At 42.3% G+C, this 21,512-nt stretch overlaps 1 protein-coding gene across 1 annotated transcript in view; it reads left to right on the forward strand.

The window, feature by feature from the left end:
• Positions 1-21,512, forward strand: part of klhdc8b (kelch domain containing 8B) — a gene marked incomplete at its 3' end in the record, with an annotated part of 182,772 nt that overhangs the window by 125,812 nt on the left and 35,448 nt on the right. The gene's annotated exons all lie outside the window — the stretch shown is intronic.

The raw sequence follows: 21,512 nt of genomic DNA on the forward strand, positions 1-21,512 counted from the left end.
CGGTGGCACCGCCACGCCGGTGGCATCAGCTTAACTGTGCACTGCAGGCAATATGCATTTAAACAGGATAATTTTTTTAAATCGCTCGAATATGTCACATTTACTGCAGCAGCTGGTGCCACTATCACCACAAGCCACACCCATGATGTAATTTAAATGTAGATGATTTTTAATGTCATGGGATGAAATAGATCTCTTTCAAATATGTGAAAAGTTATCTTTTCCTGCTCAAAATGTTATAAGTCCAGAAGGCCAGTATTTAATTCAAGGTATTTGTATAGTTCTTTTTTTACTTATTCACAAGTGATAGTTATTTGTGATAGTCTATGATATGAAAGGGGTAAATTATCATCATCAAGAGAGAAAGGCACACACACAAACTCACAGGGTGAGAGAGAGACCCCACACACACACACATTAAGGGTGAGCCTGAGAGTGAGGGGGGAGGGGAAGGACTGAGAGAGAGGCAATCTGCACATTGAACAAGATTCACAAGATTTTAACAACAAAAAGAAATAGAATCTAAATGGTGGGAGAAAGTTTTTTTTTACTTCAATCTCTGAAAACATTATTTTGAATATATTTGAAATCACAGATGTTGGGTGATGAGAATTGTAACTCAAATATAATTTACAAAAACTAGTCCTGTCTGAATAGTGATATGTCAGTGAGATCAGCTCGGGCGCGCACACCGTCTATGGGTGATGTCACGTATTTTGCGAAATGCGCAGTTAGGTGATGTGTCGCCCTCCACACGTTGCGAAACAGACTCCGAAATGGGGAAATGTAAATTTGCGGACTCCTGGTTGGAGTAGGATGAGTTTAAACAATGACCGCAGGGTTTTTCTATGGTTTTTCCTGCATAGCGGCCGCATCCGTCACATTTCGTGCCACCTCCGTCTGTCGACAAAACTCAAGACAGGCAGTCACTTGCTCAGATTAGGCATGTCGTGGTAATTAAATAATCATCAGAAATATATATTGTCACATGATCTTTCAGCAATCATTATTAGTATTTTATGATTTGCTAGTACAAAGTCATCTAAAGCCATTCCATAGCTGAATGTCTTTCCTCCTCTGTAGCTGTCCATCATTCTCCGTTCAGCATTCAAACTGCGCGTCATGTTTGGTTACAGTCAGTCAGCTGCTCGGTAAAGCTCACTCCAAGATGATATATTCCCGTTGTAATACTTGATATGCAGATAAAATAATTTATCTTCCTGGAGTTTATCTAGCGGTTTCTGAACGATGTTGTGCTCCCTACCCGGGTGACAACACAAGGCATCACACGCACAATAACCGGAATTTAAAACTGTGAAGAAACCGACCGATATACATAGTAGACTAGGATTTGTGCGCTCAACGCTCATCGTCTCTTTATGCCGTGAACTTTTTAATGTGCACTCGCGGTGCACTGCGCCCTCTGACTCCATGTTGCTTTAAGCGCATCATTCTGCACCCGGGATGCGCATAAGCGCATTGTGCCACGCTTTCATATATTTTCATAGTTTTGTGCACTTAAAGATGATTAAAAAAAATCTTGTTCTCACGTATCTATCATATATTTGTTGCCCCTTTACAGAGCTGCACATTACGTTTACAATAAACTATAAATCTTGAAATGTTATATTATTTGTGTAGGCCCATATAATTATTTACATTCATATATAAATTAAATATAAATAGTTTTTTTTATAAATGTATTTAATAAGAACACAAAGTAATTTGTACCTTTTCATTAACATTTTTAGATTTTATAAAATTAGTCCAGAGATGTTTTTTCAAGAATTACTTTTTGTAATTGCAAATTTTTTTAACTATCCACTCACCTAATTTAATATATATTTTTGTTATAGCTTATGATTATATATTTTTATTTTATTGCTCAACAGTAGTTCTCATCGCCGATGAGGTCTTTAAATATTTTGAGAAGGTCTTAAAAAAGTATAGTATAGTCATTCCGTTTCATGTTGACCGAGTTTGGTGGTACTTTAGTTGAGTATTTGTGCACATTTATGTGTGTGCGTGTGTGGTCAAACTGCAAACACAAAACAATTCACAATTATTATCTAGTAATGTTCACATCACCAAATACGTTTCTAAAACATTGTAACATCAGCTTTGTGTACTAAGCATTAAACTTTGTTTAACTAAATGCAACATATTTTACAGGCAATACAAACTGTAAATGTCTAAAACAAAACAAATATATAACATATAGGCGTTTAGGCGCTAATCGCAAATAGCGATCTTCATAGTGATACACAAACCATCACAACACTTAAACAACATAACACTACTCACCACGCTGGGAATATAATGTAAGATAATAGTTTTAGCTGGAATTATTAAATGTTCAAATCTTCATTTGAGATCAACATGGCTTTCTCACTCAGTTCTCTAAGTTCAGTTTGTTTTTCCCTGCACTTCTTCCTGCACGATCACATCACTTGGGCTCACCGGAACAACGTCCTTAAAGGGGCAGCACCCAACATCAGGGATTACCAGTCCACACACACACACACACACACACACACACACACACACACACACACACACACACACACACACACACACACACACACACACACACACACACACACACACACACACACACACACACACACACACACACACACACACACACACACACACACACACACACACACACACACACACACACACACACACACACACACACACACACACACACACACACACACACACACACACACACACACACACACACACACAAATCCCTGAAGAGATGGAATGTTTTTTTTTATATCCTGTTTCAAAACTAACACAATGCTGCCATCTTGTGTTCATTGAGGGGAGGGCACACACAGGCGCAATACATTATACAAATAAATATTTATAAAATATATATATATATTCATCTGAAAAATAGTATAGTCATTTAAAATTAATCTAAGTTCAATTGCCAAACATACAATCTTAATTTAATTGAAATCAAAATATGATTTTACAAGATATGAGACAATTTCTGTTCCCCTTTTTTGTCCTTATTTAATCCCTCGCCATGGCAACACCGTTTGAGATATCCAAAATCCGTTCACATTTTAGCATCTTCAGTATCTTTGTTTCATGTTGACCGAGTTTGGTGGAGATTGAATAAATCGCCTACGAGGAGAACGTAAAAACTCAGACCCCGATTTAACCAAAAATTCACCTTAAAACCAAAATATCTGACTTCCTGTTGGTCGGAGCTAATGACTGTAAATTAGAAAGTTGTCCGGCTCAAAGAGAACAATATATGTACCGAGTTTGGTGACTGAAGATAAAACTAACCCCCCCACTTTTGTCAAAAGGTGGCGCTAGAGAGGCCCTCATCCCCGCCCATTTCTGATGCTTTGCCAATGTGTACTGACTGACATCTCTGATGTGTGTGTTGAGTTTCAAGCAGTTTCAAGCAATTTCAAGCATGCTAAGAGCCTCAAAACAGCCAAAAGATTATTAAACTTTGACACGTTGCCATGGCAACAGTATTTGAAATTTCAGGAATCCATTTCATACGTCTCTATCTGTCATGTTTTCACATTATACTGATGAAGTTTTAAATAAATCTGGTGAAAATAAGATGGTGATTCAAAGCATTTTTGAAAGTGATACACTTCCTGCTGCCAGTTGGTGGCGCTATAACTTTGACTCATAAAAGTCATATCCATGTGATCGGCCTCTTACAACGAACACACAGCTGAAGTTTCATCCAAATCAGTCAATGTTTGCTGACGTTATAACACACTTCCTGTTTCCCTTTTCTCGCCATAAATTCGTTGCTTCGCCACGGCCAAACCGTATGAGATATCAAAAATCCGCTCGCAATTTAGCATCCTGGATATGTTCTCTTCATGCTGACCGAGTTTGGCGATGATCGAAACAATGGCCTCGGAGGAGTATATTAAATTCCAGAGCATGGGTTTTCCGAACAACCGATTATAGCTCACTTCCTGTTGGGCTGACGCATAACTATGAGCACGAAAGTTGTTTGGCCCGATGAGGTCTATATGTGTACCGAGTTTCATACATGTACGTGCAAGTGTGTTTGATATATGGACCAAGTTTTCAGACCCCACTTAAGGGGGCGCTGTCGAGCCCCCCTGCCACGCCCGGGTACCAGCTTCAGCCCGGCTCTGATGGCCGCGCATTCCGACGCCTGTGCGAAGTTTCAAGAGTTTTCGAGCATGTTAAGTGCCCCAAAAGTACCCGAGAAGTCGAAAAAAAAAAAAAAAAAAAAAAAAAAAAAAAAAACAAAGAATAATCTGAGGAAGAACAATAGGGCTCTGCGCCCTTTCAGGGCTTGGGCCCTAACTAGTATGTTGAACAATATCCCAGCTGAGGAATAGGGTCTTATCTAGCAAAACGATCTGTCATTTTCTAAAAAAAATATTCAAATGTATATACTTTTTAACCTCAATTGATCGTTGAAAAGGTCACGACGAACGTGAGCGGAAGTACCGCCCATTGTTTACAAAGAAAACATTCAAAGATTAATACAAACGCTTTTTTTAACAAAACAGGTAAAACAATGATAAATTAAATAATAAATGTCATTCAACATACAATAAAATTTGAACGATCCTCCTTCTCCACACTTTGAAACAATGGGGCGGTACTTCCGCCCACGTTCGGTGTGACCTTTTCAACAAACGTTACATAATGACTGGCTTGTTGCAGACCAGCACAAGACGGTTAAAAAGTGGGGTTAAAGTATATACATTTGATTTTTTTTTTTTGAAAATGACAGATCTTTTCGCTAGATAAGACCCTATTCCTCAGCTGGGATCGTGCAGTACCATTTGAAGCACTTCAAAGCTCTTTGAAACTGCATTGATGTGGACGTTCAACAAATTGGTTGCAATTGAAGTCCATTGTGTGGAGAAAAATCCTGAAGTGTTTTCCTCAAAAAAATGTATTCATTTTCCACTGAAGAAAGAATGACATGGACATCTTGGATGGCATTGGGGTGAGTAAATTATCAGGAAATTTTCATTTTGAGGGGAATTAATCCTTTAAGTCATCACCGAATAAGAATGTAAGTTGGAATTTAGTGGTGGCAATATGTGATGACAGTAGTGTTTGTAATCAGTGAAGATCAAATGAATAAAAATTTGGTGCATAAAAGACTGCAAGTCATGCTTTTATAATATAGGTGTAATTTAATGTAATCAAAACTTAACAGCAATATTACATGTTTTATCCAATCATGAAACTGATCATGTGGTACTTCATACACGTTTTTGTTTTGTTGCTTTTTTGCTGTGGTTGAAACCTCTGACAGTTGGGCTTCAATCTCTTCAGCTTCGCTATGTGATGGTCAGGAGAAAGATTGATGTGTTGTTGTGTTAACTGTACATACAGCACCAGAGGGGTGGAAATATATTTGTTTCTCTCTCTCTTTCTCTTTCTGCACAACAGTGTTCACTGGTATAACAACATGCTTTCTTGGCGAACACCTCATATAAGGGCATGTGCAAACTGCTTAGTCGGTCGCCTGGTCTTATAAAATGCACATTTTTAATCCATTTCTTGTATTGGGGAAATCAACAGGGGCCCGCTGAATATTTATTCACCTTCCTCTGAGCACAGGAAGTGTTATTCAGTCAGTATGCACAGAATCCAGCAATATTAGCTTTAGATTATGCTGACTGGCCAATACACAGTTTTAAGAGAGTTTATGAGATATTTAAATGTACTGGTGACCTGGATTTAATAACATCCTGCGATGTATATAAAATGTAAGTCAATCTTCAAGACATAGTTATTCATTTGCATAAAGGATCTGATATAAAACCGAGGGGGAAAAATCATACGTATTCAACTCACACAGATTTAATATTCACATTGATCTAACATAAGTCTGAGACGACATAAAAACTATGGGCTTCAAAATCTGATTTAGGATTTTGAACAAAGAAACTTTTTATTTTAAGATTTTATTTGTCATTTCTTTGGTTTTTTTTATTTTAAGATCATTTAATATTTAATAAAATAAATATCAATAAATAATTTTTATTACATTTGAAACATGCAAAAAATAAACATTGTCACTAGTGCTCTCAAAATGTTGGTCCCCACGGTATATGTTCCTTTGTGTTAGTTTTCTCCCACCATCCTTATTGGCATTTAATTAAACTATAATTCTCTGTTTTGTTTGAACCATTTTCCCCATCCCAGGAGTACCACTCAAGGAGCTTTTAATTGCGCTAAAAAAAGTGTTCTCTCATTTTCACATAAATAGTCAAACCCCAACGGGCCACCGGCCCTTATCACAAAGACATGTGTTGTTGTCTCTTTCATCTTCTGTCGCTTTTCCTTCTTATTCCCTTTGCGTTTGCCAGTTTGTATGTGTGTACGTGTTTGTCAGACTCGTGAACGTTCTGCAACACAGAATGAAGTCTGATCTGTCCTCTTGATATAAGGGTCACTCTCACCGACAGGCCCGGATTAAGAACATGTAGGGCCCTGGGGCTATGACAAACCCAAGGGCCCCCATAGTAGCTGATCTTAGTGCCACAACGTTTTCTACCACAGAAATAATTAGTATTTTTCAAAAACGAAATCTTCAAAGCACAGAGATACAATGAGTATATACTGTCTGAATTTTCCATTTTAATATTCAAAAGGCCTTATATATAAATATTCCAGGCTGCAACACATTAACAGCATAAATGCATTAACTCCAGATATGAGGTCAAAGCAAACCGGTTTCCAGAAAAAGCAACAACTTTTGAGTATATACAACTGCCTTAAGGAGTTTTAAGACCTGTGAGGTCCCAAATAAGAGGTATTTTGGGGGGTTTGGGGGGCATGGTCCCCCAAGAAAATTTTGATTTCTCTGATCTTTATATGTGCATTTTAAGATGTTTGAAGGCTAAAATGTAATAATAAATAGCTTTCAAAACCATGTTAGTGGGCAGTAGATTATCTGTCATATACCCATAGTTGCCAAGTCTGCGTATAACAAGCGACTTTGGGCTTCTTTCTATGGCAGGTCGTAGTGCTGGGCGGTATGACCGAAAATGTATATCACGGTATTTTTCTAAATTATATCGGTTTCACGGTATATGACGGTATTTTTTTCCCCTATGCATGACCGGGTGTTAACCACATTTTCTACTGATTGAGAGAGTAAATACTGCAGTAGATTGACTGGAATGCCCTATTTTACTGTCATGACGGGTGAATATTGTAGAAAAACTCCACACTAGAGTTAATACAGGTTTGCAAAGCCCCACAAAATTATGCTATGGAGAGACAATAAAACATAGACCTACAACACACTCATTACAGGCACATGAATATTAAAATATGACCACGGATAGAAAAAAAAAACAGAGTTTAGGGCACCTTAAGCATTTTAAAAATCTAACCCTATATAACAACAAACTGACAAAACGAGGGAGAAACGCGGATATTTGCAATACATTTAAGAGCACTCTCTGAACAAATGACACACATCAGTTTAACAGAAAGAATAAAGCAGTTACTTTTTTGCCCATTCTTCTTTGAATTGTCAGTTTATTTATTAACTTGCATCATTCATTGTCTTTTGTATAGCAGAATAATCGATCGTGTCATATGGTCGTGATCATATGGTTCAGTGTAGCCAAATGAAGAAGATGTGATGAATTATGTGCGCATACACGCTTCTTGTACTTGTTCAGAGCACTAGAGTATATGAAATATGTCCATTAAAAACTTAAACGCGCTCGCAACGGTCTATATATGTGCAATATGATCCATGAGGAGAACGCTGTTAATCTCATCACGGCGCTCCGCGCAGAAACTGCTCTCTCGCGCGCGCCGCGTGTAGTTTCTCCGCTATAATCAAGGGCTGAATCAGAAATAGCCCCCTATAACTTCAAATAGGGCATTATTTGGAGGGGACAGCGCTTTGTAGAGGTGTCCGAAACCATTGGACGTTATTGAGTGCACTCAGTCTATCCCACATCACACCGCAATAACGAGTGTACAGCCGATGTACACACAACGGTTGTCCGACTTCACGCACTCGTTTTCATTCACTCCTTCAAATAATGTGATAACGTAGGGAATAGTGAACGAGGGTATAGGGGTTTCAGATTCGGATTCAGCCATAGGCTTTAGATGCGATCTCAGCTGTGTTCTGACTGCTCTCACCAGTACAGTGCAACAGTGAAATCGGTCCCCTCTCAAACAATGACGCGCTGCGCCGCGTTCCGAACGTTGTTTAGCGACATATACCGGTATTGCGGTATCATCAAAATTCATATCATAACAAAAATAAATACCGGTATTCGGTATGAACCGGTATACCGCCCAGCACTAGCAGGTCGTGTAAAAAAAAATCACGTGTTGCAGTTTTTTGGGCTTATTTTAAAAAATGTGGTTGCTTGTTAGGAAAATATGACAAGCAACTTCGTTTCTTTACATTTATGGTCGCTGTTTTGTCCAAAACATTGACTGACACTGTCTTCTCACAGCTAATAGCCAATCAGTGCAATGATACAAGTGCTGTAGTAATTTGACCTCACATCCCGCCTCCTTCTCCCCCTCATTGAAGAAAAAGTGCATTCAACGTGCAGGCATGTGACGTTATAAATTCACGTAATGATAGTTAGTAGACGTAAATAGACGTATACATTTCCACAAACAATGCCACCAGCAGAGATGCACAGAGATGGAGAGGAAACAGGGAGGACAGGCACCTCATTTAATTTTTTAAATATTTGTATAACATATTTATCATTACAGGCTATAATAAAAATAAAACAAGTATACTAACAGTAGGTATGGTTCCAAATTATTTTATTATAAATATGTGGCTATATTGCAGCACTCCCTTAGTGCTTGCATGCATCCCAATGTGCATACTATCCATCCTGAATAGCATGTGACATTAGTAATTTTCAATACTATTTAGGGCAGATAGTATATGCACATTGAGATGCAGGGCTTGTCTTTTTCACGGTTTGCAGTGCGTGTTCACTACTCTGCTCCTATGTGTGCACTAACTCCAACTAAATTGGCCTTCATGTCACTTTTCCCATCTCCAAACCTCTTCTGTTCACAGCTGATCGGAGGATATTTTGTGCCCTTTATTGCAATTTGATGATTTTTGTAAAATCACATCTGTTTTCAAACTCAGAGAGGTTTCAGTTTAATATGTTGCAGGCTCATTTATTGATAAAAAATAATTGATAATAAATGATATTGATGATGATAATAAATAATATAATAATATTGGGCTTGTTTTTGAAGCTGTGGTTGCTTATTTGTCTTGCCTGCACTGGTCATACCTGCTCTCTCCTCATTTCATCACTCTCTCATTCTCATTTCCATTACTCTTTCTTTTTCTCTCAGTCTCCTTCTCTTGCCCTCTCTCTTCCCCTCCTAAAGCTGAGCTCTGGCTGATAGTCTTTTCCTTGTTTAACATTTCTATCCTAAAACAGCTGTCAAATATGAAATGTTTAGCTATACTTAGCCTACATCTCACACCGTTTACTGAAGCGTCGCGTGACTCCCGCAGCAGCTTCTGTGTACATAAAGCACTCTTTTGGTGGTCAATTATTTCACAACATTTATTAGCTATATAGCCTACTGCTCGGAAAAATACAAAGGTCCGGACCTCGGAGACCTCATAGCTGGCTACGGCCATCGTGTAGACAGCCTATATTTACCTCAACACTTCAGACATGGTCGGAGCTTTTCAGTCTGGTTCAGCCAGTTTCACCAGAGAGCCTTTACTGTAGGCTACACATGATGTTGAGCTTGTATCAAATTCAACTGCCTGGTGCTCGTTATGACTTCAAAAGAGCGGCGAAAGCGCCAAATGAGTTCGTCAGCGCTGTGCGTGAGACGACCCAGCTGCTCTCGCGCTGCGACTGCTGGATGCGCACACGGTTTATTCAGCGCCGTTTCTTCACCTGGCTTTTGATTTTCCCATGCACTCGCAGCACTCCAGTAGCCTAAATAATATAACAGCGCTTAATATGTGGGGGCGTGGTGTGGTTTGGCGAGCGGCCCAAAAGGAAAACTTTAGGTGCTCCCGATCGATTGTCAATCATTTCCTCGGCCAATCACGGGCCCCTTCCGTGCTCGGGCCCTGGGGCTTCAGCCCCACCTAGCCCTTATGTTAATCCGGCCCTGCTCACCGACATCTTAAATTATATTCCTGCCTGCCTATATATTAAACCTTTGCTACACGAATGTCTCTATCTATTACACTCAAATAGAGAAGGACAGAAGGGAAAAAAAATCAATATCAAAGTAAAAAGGATGTTTAAACACCAAGCCATCTTTTTGGACCCTACATGCTTTTTAGATTAAAAAAATTATGAAAATAAATTTAGTTTAAGTTTAAAATAAATACATTTATTTGGTGACGGCAAGCGTGAGATAAAAGGTGCCGGGGTGACGCAAATGGGACTGGTTGTAACCAGCTCAATTTTACCTTTTAATCAGATGCATTTGCATTTAAATGCTGCAGTTGCGTGCTCAGATTCTGTGCTGTAAGTGTGTGAAAAAGACTGTGTGTGTGCGTGCGCAGGTCTATAGATGAGTGTGTACGGTTAATGGAGGTATAGCGCGAGTCCTTCTTGTGTAAGTGGCAATCACTAATTCCATTATCACTTTACCTATTACTGTAGAGGCCGTAGAGAAAAGCCGCCCAGTGTAATTACCGGCCCACGTTGACAGGCCATATCCTCAATTACACATTACTGCTCTCTAATCTCCCCATTCAATACGCATAGGACCACATGTGTGTTCTTATGTGTATTTATGAGTCGTCCTGCATTACAACGCACGTCTTGTGCATCGTGTTTTGCATTGTATATTGCAGCCTTGATGTCACTGTAATCTATAAGCTTTATTTGTATGGGATAAAATGCGGTCAACCGGTCATTCTCGCAAAATAACGAGAAGAAAGAGGCTGATACGAGAGACTTGACACAAGCACAGCTAATCCGTTTCCTGGAACAGCAGTCAATTGTACAGTTTAGTGATCATTATCTAAAAAAAAAAGTGATTGCAGGATGTCGTCACTGGTTAATCAGAATGAAGTATTACAGAGAGCTGTGAAATAAGGATTGTTAGTCATTGGAGCTCGCTGGGGCCAAATAAGTAGTCTGTGATATTACCTTGCAAAATGAAGTGATTAAATTTCTCTTTGTGTAAGGTAGGCTTTTTATTGATTGGACCTTATTTACAGAGATCCTGGTTCAATTTCTGTGGAGTTATTAATGTCCACAGAAAGCATGTTAAACAGAATTTTATGAAGAGTTGTTGATTAACGTTTTCTATTGATCATGGCAGCAGCTAATCAAATTTATCAGATGTTCCAATGATGCAGAAAATTGACCAGACGTACATCCAGATGAACAATGGATGCTTTTTTTTTTGCATGTTGAACACCTGATTTGCATGGACTGGATGCTAAATGCAGACATTGTAAATGCTATCAAGGGACGCAATTGTTTCTGTGGCGTTGTTCTTCTCAGTGCTATTTTGTGGTTATTTCTTTACTATTATACTAGTATTTATTCATATTTTAATTTAGCTTTCATTTCTATGTTAAGTGAAAAAAAAACATATTGCTAAGCAACCACTGAATGAAATAACACCAAATAGGTATAATTAATAAGCTTAGAAACTCAGTGTTTTAATGCATCTCATTTTGATCCATTTTGGTTGGCCGAAAGTTTACTTGATAAAGTTTTAAATATGGATATTTTTCTTACACAAACGCATTGATTCGCTTCAGAAGGCCTTTATTAACACCCTTTTATTATTTAAAATTATTTTATTTGACGGACAGATGCACTTTTTATCCACTATTACTGCAATTCTAATGGTTGGATTAGCCTGGACTTTTTTAATATAACTCAGATTTTATTCGTCTGAAAGAAGAATGTCATATACAACTAGGATGACTTGAGGGTGAGTAAATTATGGGCTAATTTTCATTTTGGGGGGAACTATCACTTTAACGAGTGCTGAGTAGTCCCTCTAAAACATTGTGTACTGCCGGCCGACGCCACCTAGCTACGAAAAAATTAAAAATCCTATTTTTCAAAACTACTGCAAAACAAAATAGGTGTCATTTGAAAGCTTAGAGTCTGAACTTTACACTGCATGTAGCATGTTACGATTTGATTAACTCCTAAGTAGTGCTGAGTTATTTTCTGATAAAAAAAAGTTTTCATAATTTATGAAATACTTGTTTGTACTATGTACTGTAATATGTCAAAAACATAATACAGCTCAAATAGTCATGTGTCATATGTCATTTGAAAGGTCTCTCAGAGTAGAATACAACAAGCTAAATTGTTTTGGGCTTTGACTAAACTAGCAAGTTTTTGTACATGAAGCACCCCCAGACCCATTTGTAAATAATATAGGCTACAGATTGAGATACATTTGTCACGTTTTCGCTCATAACATCATGAAACATGCGGAAAATGGCACATAATTACTAACAGTGGATGCCCCCTATTGAAATGATTCCAAAATCAACTTAATCCATTGCATCGATCACCAGATATTCCTCACGGAGGAACAACAATTTTAAAAATGCCTTCTGGGTGTCAAGGGCTTAACAAAAAGGCTACCTTGGTTCTGATTGCTGTAACTTTTGATTACTTTATGCTATCGTCACAAAATTTGATCTAGATGCAGCTCACATGTAGGGGAACTTCACCAAAACTGCCCCTCATGAGTTCAGTTATCCTGAGTTCCCTTTCAGTCGGTCAGTTCCGACGTACGTCTCCGTTCCCTCCTTCAGGGAACGAGGGTTACATACGTAACCGAGACGTTATTGCATGTCAAATAAAAAAGATATGTCAAATTTGTCTTTTATCAGCAGTTTCTCAGCATGAGAATGTCCAAATGTAATGAATTTTTTTTTCTAAAAATGTAAAAAGTTTGTTTTATCAAACATACCTTTTGACTCTCCTTGCTATATTTGGAGTTATGAGTCTTTACTTTTGTGTATGTCACTCAGAAAAAAAAAAAAACTTTATAAATTCCTTCAGGGCTTAAGGGGTTAATAATAACAACACTGGTTATTCTCGCCGCTGCAGAATGAGAAACAACAGTTAAACATTTGATCTGGTGATGTGATTCTGATCACAAACATTTCACCTGAGAATTTTGTCTTTCCTTTAGCCTGTAGCAGATCTATTCAATTACGAGCGATGGGTAAAGCACGATTTCTCTTGGTTGTCTATGGTGGAACGTCTGACAGAGGAATCTCTCCCTCAAGCTTCCTCAGAGCAGTGCCACATAAAAGACCAAGCGGAGGCTTGTTAGAGATGAATCATTAGTATGAGCGTTCTCTGTCTGCCTGTTCCTCAGCTCTCCTCGGCAGCAGGGAGAACCTTTCTTTTGCATTGGTTCATTATAATCGCTTTAGTATATTGTTCCTTTCCTTTGAACCTTTCCTATAAACTTTCCCGAGCATGGATTCCTAAACTCTTCCCCTTATCACATTCCACTCCTTTGTTCGTTCAAAAATTTAAAATTTACATAATTCAATAAGGAAGCTTTTCCATGCAATTAAACAACTAAGCCTTTACAGCAAAAATAAATAGTTTGAATGGATTTGGTCTAGTAGTCTTTTTGATCAAATTAACTTGGTTATGCATACTAAATGCAATGAGAAGGACTGAGTGGAATTTGAACTCTAATGTACTGTGTGAACCATCAGACCACATGCTCTCCTCTGATGAATCAATCTACTCAAACACATTTTTAGTATTCATGTGAATATGGGCAGTGCTCAAACTGGGAAGGGTGACAGTTGTGCCCCCAATATACATATGCCGGACTGTCATTTTTGATGTACAGTGCTGGTCTGTATGTGATTGGTGGTTTAACACATTAGTTCATATTTCGTATCACATTTTTTTGGCCAGCAAAAGCGATGATATGCTGATAGGCGTTGAATTTACATTGCTTGAATGTAACAAAATGTTGTAGAATTATGTTCCTATTGCTAATTTTAATCAATATAATCCATTTTGTGAGTGTTGTTGGGTTATTTTAGTCACTGGTCTTTCCCTAACACATTTTTCCTCCCTTGTGTTTTGTTTTTCTTTCATCCCACTTGTTGACTTTGGTTTCAGAGTTCATCAGTGTAATCGGCAGACACTAGAGGAACTGTGTCTCAGTATTATTTGCTGAAAACGCCTGCCTGTTTGGCTCTTTTCTCTTCCATATGGCTTACAAATCTCCTCAAGCCTCCTCAGTCCCACAAGTCTCATTGAGGCCAGTGGTTGACCTTCCCAGCTCGGCGCTGAAGCTCTGCTAAAAGCCCCATTTTAGCTCCAAGCCAGTATATCACATAATACCACACAAAAATTATACAGTCTAGACTATTATTCTGCATCTTAGAGGGTTTATAGACTGAGGCTATGCTCACTGTACACAGACGGTTTTCCTGGCATTTCTTTTTCAAACACTCAAAAGCAATTTTTTCAATGAATTCCACCCGAATTCAAGCAGAATAATATGTATGACAGTTATGCACAAAATGAGTCAGTTCCCCTTCGAGGGAACTCGAACTGCGTCATCGTGATGACACTTCGGGGAACGCCCCTCGCGTAAAGCGTCTGAAGAAACTGTAGAATCAGCCCAATCCGATTGGTGTTGCGTGATGACGTAGTATGTGACGGCATACCCGGAAGATACAAAGAGACGTCTGAACGTAACAGAGATAGCTTTTTTGCTCTTCAGCGTGAGCGCTCTGTTTGTTCAGTCTGAAGGTGTTGTTACAACGTGAAAGAAAGTATATTAAAGTATATTATGGCGAGCGAGCGTTTCAGACTGTGTGTGCACCCGTGTCCGCGCTACATTACGGGCACGGACACACATCAGCTTTGTGTGCAGTGTCTCGGCGTGCAGCACGCCCAGGCCACTCTTGAGGGGGCGGCTTGCGGTGATTGTGAACTGCTGCCGCTGAGGGTGCTGCGCTCGCGGCTGGCCGTCTTTGAGGAGACCGGTCAGCTTCGTGAGCCCCGCGGTTCTGGGCCTGCGTCTGTTGAGGCAGCGCGGCGCCGTAGATCGTGGGGCTCACAGCGGGATCTGTCAAGAGGATATGGGACTGCTGAGGCATCTTCCCTATCCTCCTCTGACGATTCTGATATCCTCCCGCCCGTGTGGAACAATTTGAGGATCGAGGTGGATGATGTGGGGCTTTCGCCACCCCACACGCCCGCTATGGAGGAGCTGGTGGAGGTTTTATCCCACGCTGTGGCCAAGCTGAGTTTGGATTGGCCACAAGAAATAGTGGACATCCAGCCACCATCTAAGCTGGATGAACGCTTTTTCAGGCGTCGGGTTCAACCTCCACGGCGGGGCCTTCCTTTTTTCCCCGATCTGCATAACGAGTTGTGTAGATCGTGGGAAAAACCCTTCTCAGCCCGTATATCAAATCCCCCAGTACTCGACTTTGCTAATGTGCTGGGGACGGCTGAGTTGGGGTATGCAGCGTTGCCACAGGTGGAAGAGGCGCTTGCGGGCCACCTCTCACCCGGGGCCGCTGCATCATTGAAGGCTCCGTCGCTGCCCACTTAACCTTGCCGCGACACGTCCAAGTTAGTCGGCAGGGCTTTTAGTGCGGCAGGTCGTGCTGCTGGTTGTCTGCACACCATGGCGGTCCTGCAGGCATACCAAGCCGACCTCCTCAAAGAGCTGGATGAGGGCGAGGGACCATCTCCGGATGACGTCACCGAGCTCAGGAAGGCAACGGATTTGTCTCTCCGCATTACCAAAGAGACGGCTCGCGCTGTGGGCCGCTCTATGGCTGGAATGGTATGCGTTGAGAGGCATCTCTGGCTGACACTGTCGGGAATCAAGGAGAGCGAGAAACATTTTCTCCTTGATGCCCCGATCTCGCCTTCTGGCCTCTTCGGCGGGGCAGTGGATACTGTCGTCGAGAGGATTCAGGAGGCGAGGAAGCAGTCAGCCGCCTTCCAGAAGTTCTTCCCTCGCCGCTCGGGCTGTGCAGTTAGAGCAGGCCCGGGTGGGCAGCCCGGACCCTCATCCAGCTCATCGCACCGCGATGTGCAGAGGCAGAGTGTCGCCTCCCGCGCCCCTCCTAAGGGAGCTTGGCAAAGGAGGCGGCGCTCTCGCAGGAAGCCTTCTCAGCCTAAGAGCGACCTGAGGGACGTCATCCAGGCTAAGAAGGCTCCCAAGCGGTCCTAGCTTCGGCAGGACCACTGAGAGTCGTCCCCCACAGGGTGGAGCGATCAAGGTCGTTCCCACTCTGGGACTCTCGGGGAATCGTTGCTGCGCTCCCGCCGTCCAAGACGCTTCGGGCCGCATCCATTCCCTGCGCGCGCGCACTGAACCAGTCGCCTCCATTAGGACTTGCGACAGTTCAGCAGTCGCGTGCGCCCTGCAGACCTCTTCCCCGACGGCACCCTGCCGGTCAGCCGCTCAAGGGAGTTGGAGTAGAGGCTCGATTAACACCCGAGGCTGGCCTCGAGAGGCTAGTTCCCTTAGTAGATTATCTCGGCGCATGGTCATGCCTTCCGGGTATATCTGCGTGGGCCCTGCGTACTGTGGAACGGGGTTACAGACTGCAGTTCGGTTTCCCTCCCCCGAAATTCAACGGGGTGGTTCGGACTGTGGTCGGTCCCGAGCAGGTGCGGGTGATGGAGCAAGAAGTACGCTCTCTGCTGGTCAAGGAGGCTATAGAATGTATTCCTCCACCAGACAGGGAGTCCGGGTTCTACAGCCGGTACTTCATAGTTCCCAAGAAGGATGGGGGGTTGCGTCCAATTCTAGATCTCAGGCATCTAAACCGGTCTCTGAGGAGATACAGGTTCAGGATGCTCACAATTCCAGCCATCGTGACTCAGATCCAGTTCGAGGTCTGGTTCGTCACGATAGATCTGAAGGACGCATACTTCCATATCTCCATCCTTCCAGCTCACAGGAAGTTCCTGCGGTTCGCTTTCGGGGGCGAAGCGTACCAGTATCGGGTTCTTCCTTTCGGCCTAGCTCTCTCCCCTCGCACCTTCACGAAGTGTATGGATGCAGCACTGGCTCCGGCATTCTTCCTGGCATATCAATTGCCTGGAAATGCTGGCGGTCTACAAGGCTCTGAGGAGCTTTCTCCCGGACCTCCGCGGCCACCATGTCCTGATACGATCCGACAACATGTCGGCAGTATCGTATCTAAACCACCAGGGGGGCCTGAGGTCGCGCCCTCTTTGCAGACTGGCGCATCAGGTCCTTCTGTGGTCCCAGGGGAAGTTGTCATCCCTCAGGGCGATGTACATCCCCGGGGACCAAAATCAGGGAGCAGACATCCTGTCGAGGCAGGGGCTGAGGCCCGGGGAATGGCGACTCCACCCCGAGGTGGTGGAGGCTATGTGCGAGCGGTTGGGCCAGGTGGAAGTGGATCTATTTGCGTCTCAAGAGACGTCCCACTGCCCGCTGTGGTTCTCCCTCACTCATCCGGCCCCACTGGGGCTGGATGCCATGGCACAGACGTGGCCCCGGCTGCGTCTGTACGCTTTTCCCCCGATTGCTCTGCTCCCGGGAGTTCTGGAACGTGTCCGCCGGGAGGGCGTCAGCCTTCTCTTAGTAGCACCCCGGTGGCCCACTCGAGTATGGTTCTCCGACATCATCGACCTGCTGGACGGTCCCCCATGGCAGGTCCCTCTGAGGAGGGACCTGCTGTCTCAGGCCAGGGGTACGATTTTCTACCCCCGGCCAGAGGTATGGGATCTCTGGGTCTGGCCCCTGAGGGGGCTCAGTTCCTAGCAGAGGGCCTGTAGGCGGGTGTTGTGGAGACCCTACTCAGTTCCAGAGCTCCATCCACCAGGAGGTTGTACAGCCTAAAGTGGAATGTATTTTCCACTTGGTGTAGAGAGCGGGAGGTGAACCCAGTTAACTGCCCGGTGGCTTCAGTGCTGGAGTTCCTTCAAGACCGCTTCTCCGCCGGTCTTTCCCCGTCCACACTTAAGGTGTATGTGGCTGCCATTGGGGCTTTCCACGCACCTTTAGGTGATGTGACATTGGGAGGCACCATCTGGTTGTACGATTCCTACGTGGGGCTCGGAGGATGAGGATAAGTGGTGCTCGAGGGGTTGGCTGAGGCCCCCTTTGAGCCGCTGGAGTCGGCTGAGGCGAGAATACTGACCTTCAAGGTGGCTTTTCTCCTTGCCATCACTTCTCTGAGGAGAGTGGGGGACCTCCAGGCCTTGGCGGTCACGCCGACTTGCCTGGAGTTTGCCCCTGGCATGGTTAAAGCCATCTTGCATCCCAGCCAGGGCTATGTGCCCAAGGTGCCATCCAACAGGGCAGTGGTTCTCCAGGCATTCCATCCTCCACCTCACGTGACGGCGGAAGAGAGCCGACTTCACCTCCTCTGCCCCGTGCGGGCATTGAGGATCTATTTGGAGAAGTCTGCTCAGTGGAGAAGGTCAGACCAGTTGTTGGTGTGTTTTGGCTCACCCAAGAAGGGGCTGCCTGCGTCCAAGCAGACGATCAGTAGTTGGATTGTCCAGGCTATAGCCATGGCTTATCAGGTGCGCAACTTGCCTTCACCTTTAGCCGTGAGGGCCCATTCTACTAGGAGCATGGCCTCCTCTGTGGCCCTCCTTTCTGGAGCCTCTATGCAGGAGATCTGCGAGGCGGCGGGGTGGGCCACCCCTCACACCTTCATTCGTTTTTATAGTCTGCATCTCCCTGAGACACATGGCGCGAGAGTGCTCGCCCCCTAGTTGTGCCTGGTTTCCAGCTTCACACTGGGGTGGGTATGATTGGTGCGGGATAGTTGGTACTCGTTCCCTGAAGTGTCATCACGATGACGCAGTTCGAGTTCCCTCGAAGGGGAACGTCTCGGGTTATGACTAAAACCCTTGTTCCCCGAGAAGGGAACGAGACACTGCGTCTCGTGTCCACCCAATCATCAGAGCGCTCGCTTCATCTCAAAGAACGCTATCTCTGTTACGTTCAGACGTCTCTTTGTATCTTCCGGGTATGCCGTCACATACTACGTCATCACGCAACACCAATCGGATTGGGCTGATTCTACAGTTTCTTCAGACGCTTTACGCGAGGGGCGTTCCCTGAAGTGTCATCACGATGACGCAGTGTCTCGTTCCCTTCTCGGGGAACAAGAGTTATAGTCATAACCCGAGACGTTTTCCATATGGTGCATTTTGATGAAACACATCATCCATATTTGAATGGAGGGAAATATTGGTGAATAATGAATAAAATTTCAGTCCTCACACAAAACTATTTGTATTCTTTTATACAACTGGGCTGTTGAATGCTTGAATCTAATTGGCTGATGAACGTTCTAAGGTGTGCAATTATTTTCAGGCAAACGCACGGCAAAGGTAGTTCCAGGCATGTCTTGACCGCATTACAGTTCCATATTTGACCAAATAATTTCAGTTATTTTAAATGTCTTTACAGCATACAACAGCAACATAACCAAAACCCACACCAACATCGACCAACAAAATATAGTAAACAATAGGGTAAAAACGACAAATAATTTTAGTTTTCCCACAAAATTATGTTTAATTATGTACGAAATGCACATACTCTCTTTCTTCCACTCTATCTGCTTTCCCACTCACACACACACATATACACTACGGACACACACTCTCACAGAAACATGTTGTCAGTGCTACTCTGGCGATTTTTTTCAGTAAAATTGTTTAGCAACTTAACTTACTTGAAAAATGAAATGGCCCGTCGTCAATTATTCCTTATTTATGTAGTGCACAAGTCATTTGGATTTGGAACAAAGTATAGGTTAGTAAATGAGAATACAATTTTAGGCTGAACTATCCATTTAAATGTTTTGTGTCATACAATAAATCCAAGTGACCCTTACAGAAATATTATAATGCATTTGCACATAAATGTTTTAAACGTTTATAACATGCCAAATCAATTAAGAAAATGTGTGTGGATGAAAGTGAAGTGTGCACTAGAGGATCGCTGCCCGTAAGGTCTGATTATCTTCTGGCCAGCTTCCTCTTGTCCATCTGCCAGTATTTATGAGTTGAGATTTTAGCTCTTTGTCAGAGCTAAGTGAGAGTGCACTGCATGCAAAGAGCCTTTGACATTTTAGAGGAATCATAGCATAATCAAACACCTTCCACAGTGCTCTTCATGCTTGTTTGTCTCTCGTTCTCTCCCTGTCCCATTTCTTTTCTGATATTCATTTTCTGTCACTCACTGTCTCATTGCTCCTGTGCTGTCACCTTTAATACTTTCATGTCGTTTTTCCTCTCTTTATTCCGTTGCTTATGTTTGAAACTTTGTTTTCTTGGCCAGTCATCCTTAGCTTCATGCAAATATGATACGACAGATCAAACATTGTTTGTTAGCATGCATATTAAGATATGCATTAGCATGCTGTTATGACTGTAAGTTTGACTAAATATGACTCGTAATTGCACAAATTCAATTCAACTGATGAATAAGAACTTTTAGCTTGCATTAATTAGAGATTTTTATGTATATGAGCAATATTGTGGCACGACATTTAGCGCTTAGCTACAGTTTTACATAAATATGCAATGCATTTTTTGCATATGAGAGTTTGTGCTGCATCAAAAGCATCCAGTCACTCTGAATTGAAAGTTCTACAGTGCTTTTGTGAACACATTCACCCATTGTTTGTTAAATGGCAAGGTAAACTATTATTTCAATCGCAATCAATTTCAAGAGGGCAGACAAAAAATGGAAGCAGATGCTCAATGACTGGCATAAGTCGCCCACCCAATGCAGCATAAAAGAGAAACATGTAGCTAAATCATTCTGCCAGCAAAAACACTGAGCATGAGTAATTGAATTATATTGCTATATGTCTCTCATGAACAAAAGGCTCCCAGTTAAGATCACTAATATTACACTGTCATATCAATGGACACTGTAGTTGCATTTACAAAATGAATGAATGTGATCCTGTAATAAAAACAAGTTTAAAAAGTTGCCAGCCATCACCAGCATTTTTGATCATTTTCACAAAACTTTCATGAATATCTGAACATGCACTATATTAAAAGAAAGAACAGAGCTCTGCTTATAAACAACAATAACAAAAATGTATTCTAGCTTTATGCATTCTTATCCACATTTGAATGTGGGTGTTTAATTTTTAAAAAGCAAAATTTTGAGCAAAAAGCTGAGAAAATTGTGTTTTGTCAAAACGTGCATAAGCAATGGTTTTATCGCTTGTTACTGCTTTTTTTTTCTTCCTGTGTTTAGATCCGGAGATTCTGTACTCTTTCAGAAGATACAAAGTAACGCCTCCTACTGTATAAGTTTTTTCATGTGGCTGGCGTATTTTTCCAATTGTTTTCGATGGGAGCGCCGCCATGAGTAACGAGGCGCTGGGCGTCTATTTCACGCTCAAGCTCTGAGTGCTCTGTGTTTTTTAGCGGTCGCTAAGAGTTGAAGAATGTTCAGCTTTGGGTAAAATGCAGCGCCCATCACTGTCACTTTTTACCCAGCAATCCAATCAC

Source organism: Gobio gobio, assembly GCF_949357685.1.
Source record: "Gobio gobio genome assembly, chromosome: 21".
Classification (NCBI taxonomy): Eukaryota; Metazoa; Chordata; class Actinopteri; order Cypriniformes; family Gobionidae; genus Gobio; species Gobio gobio.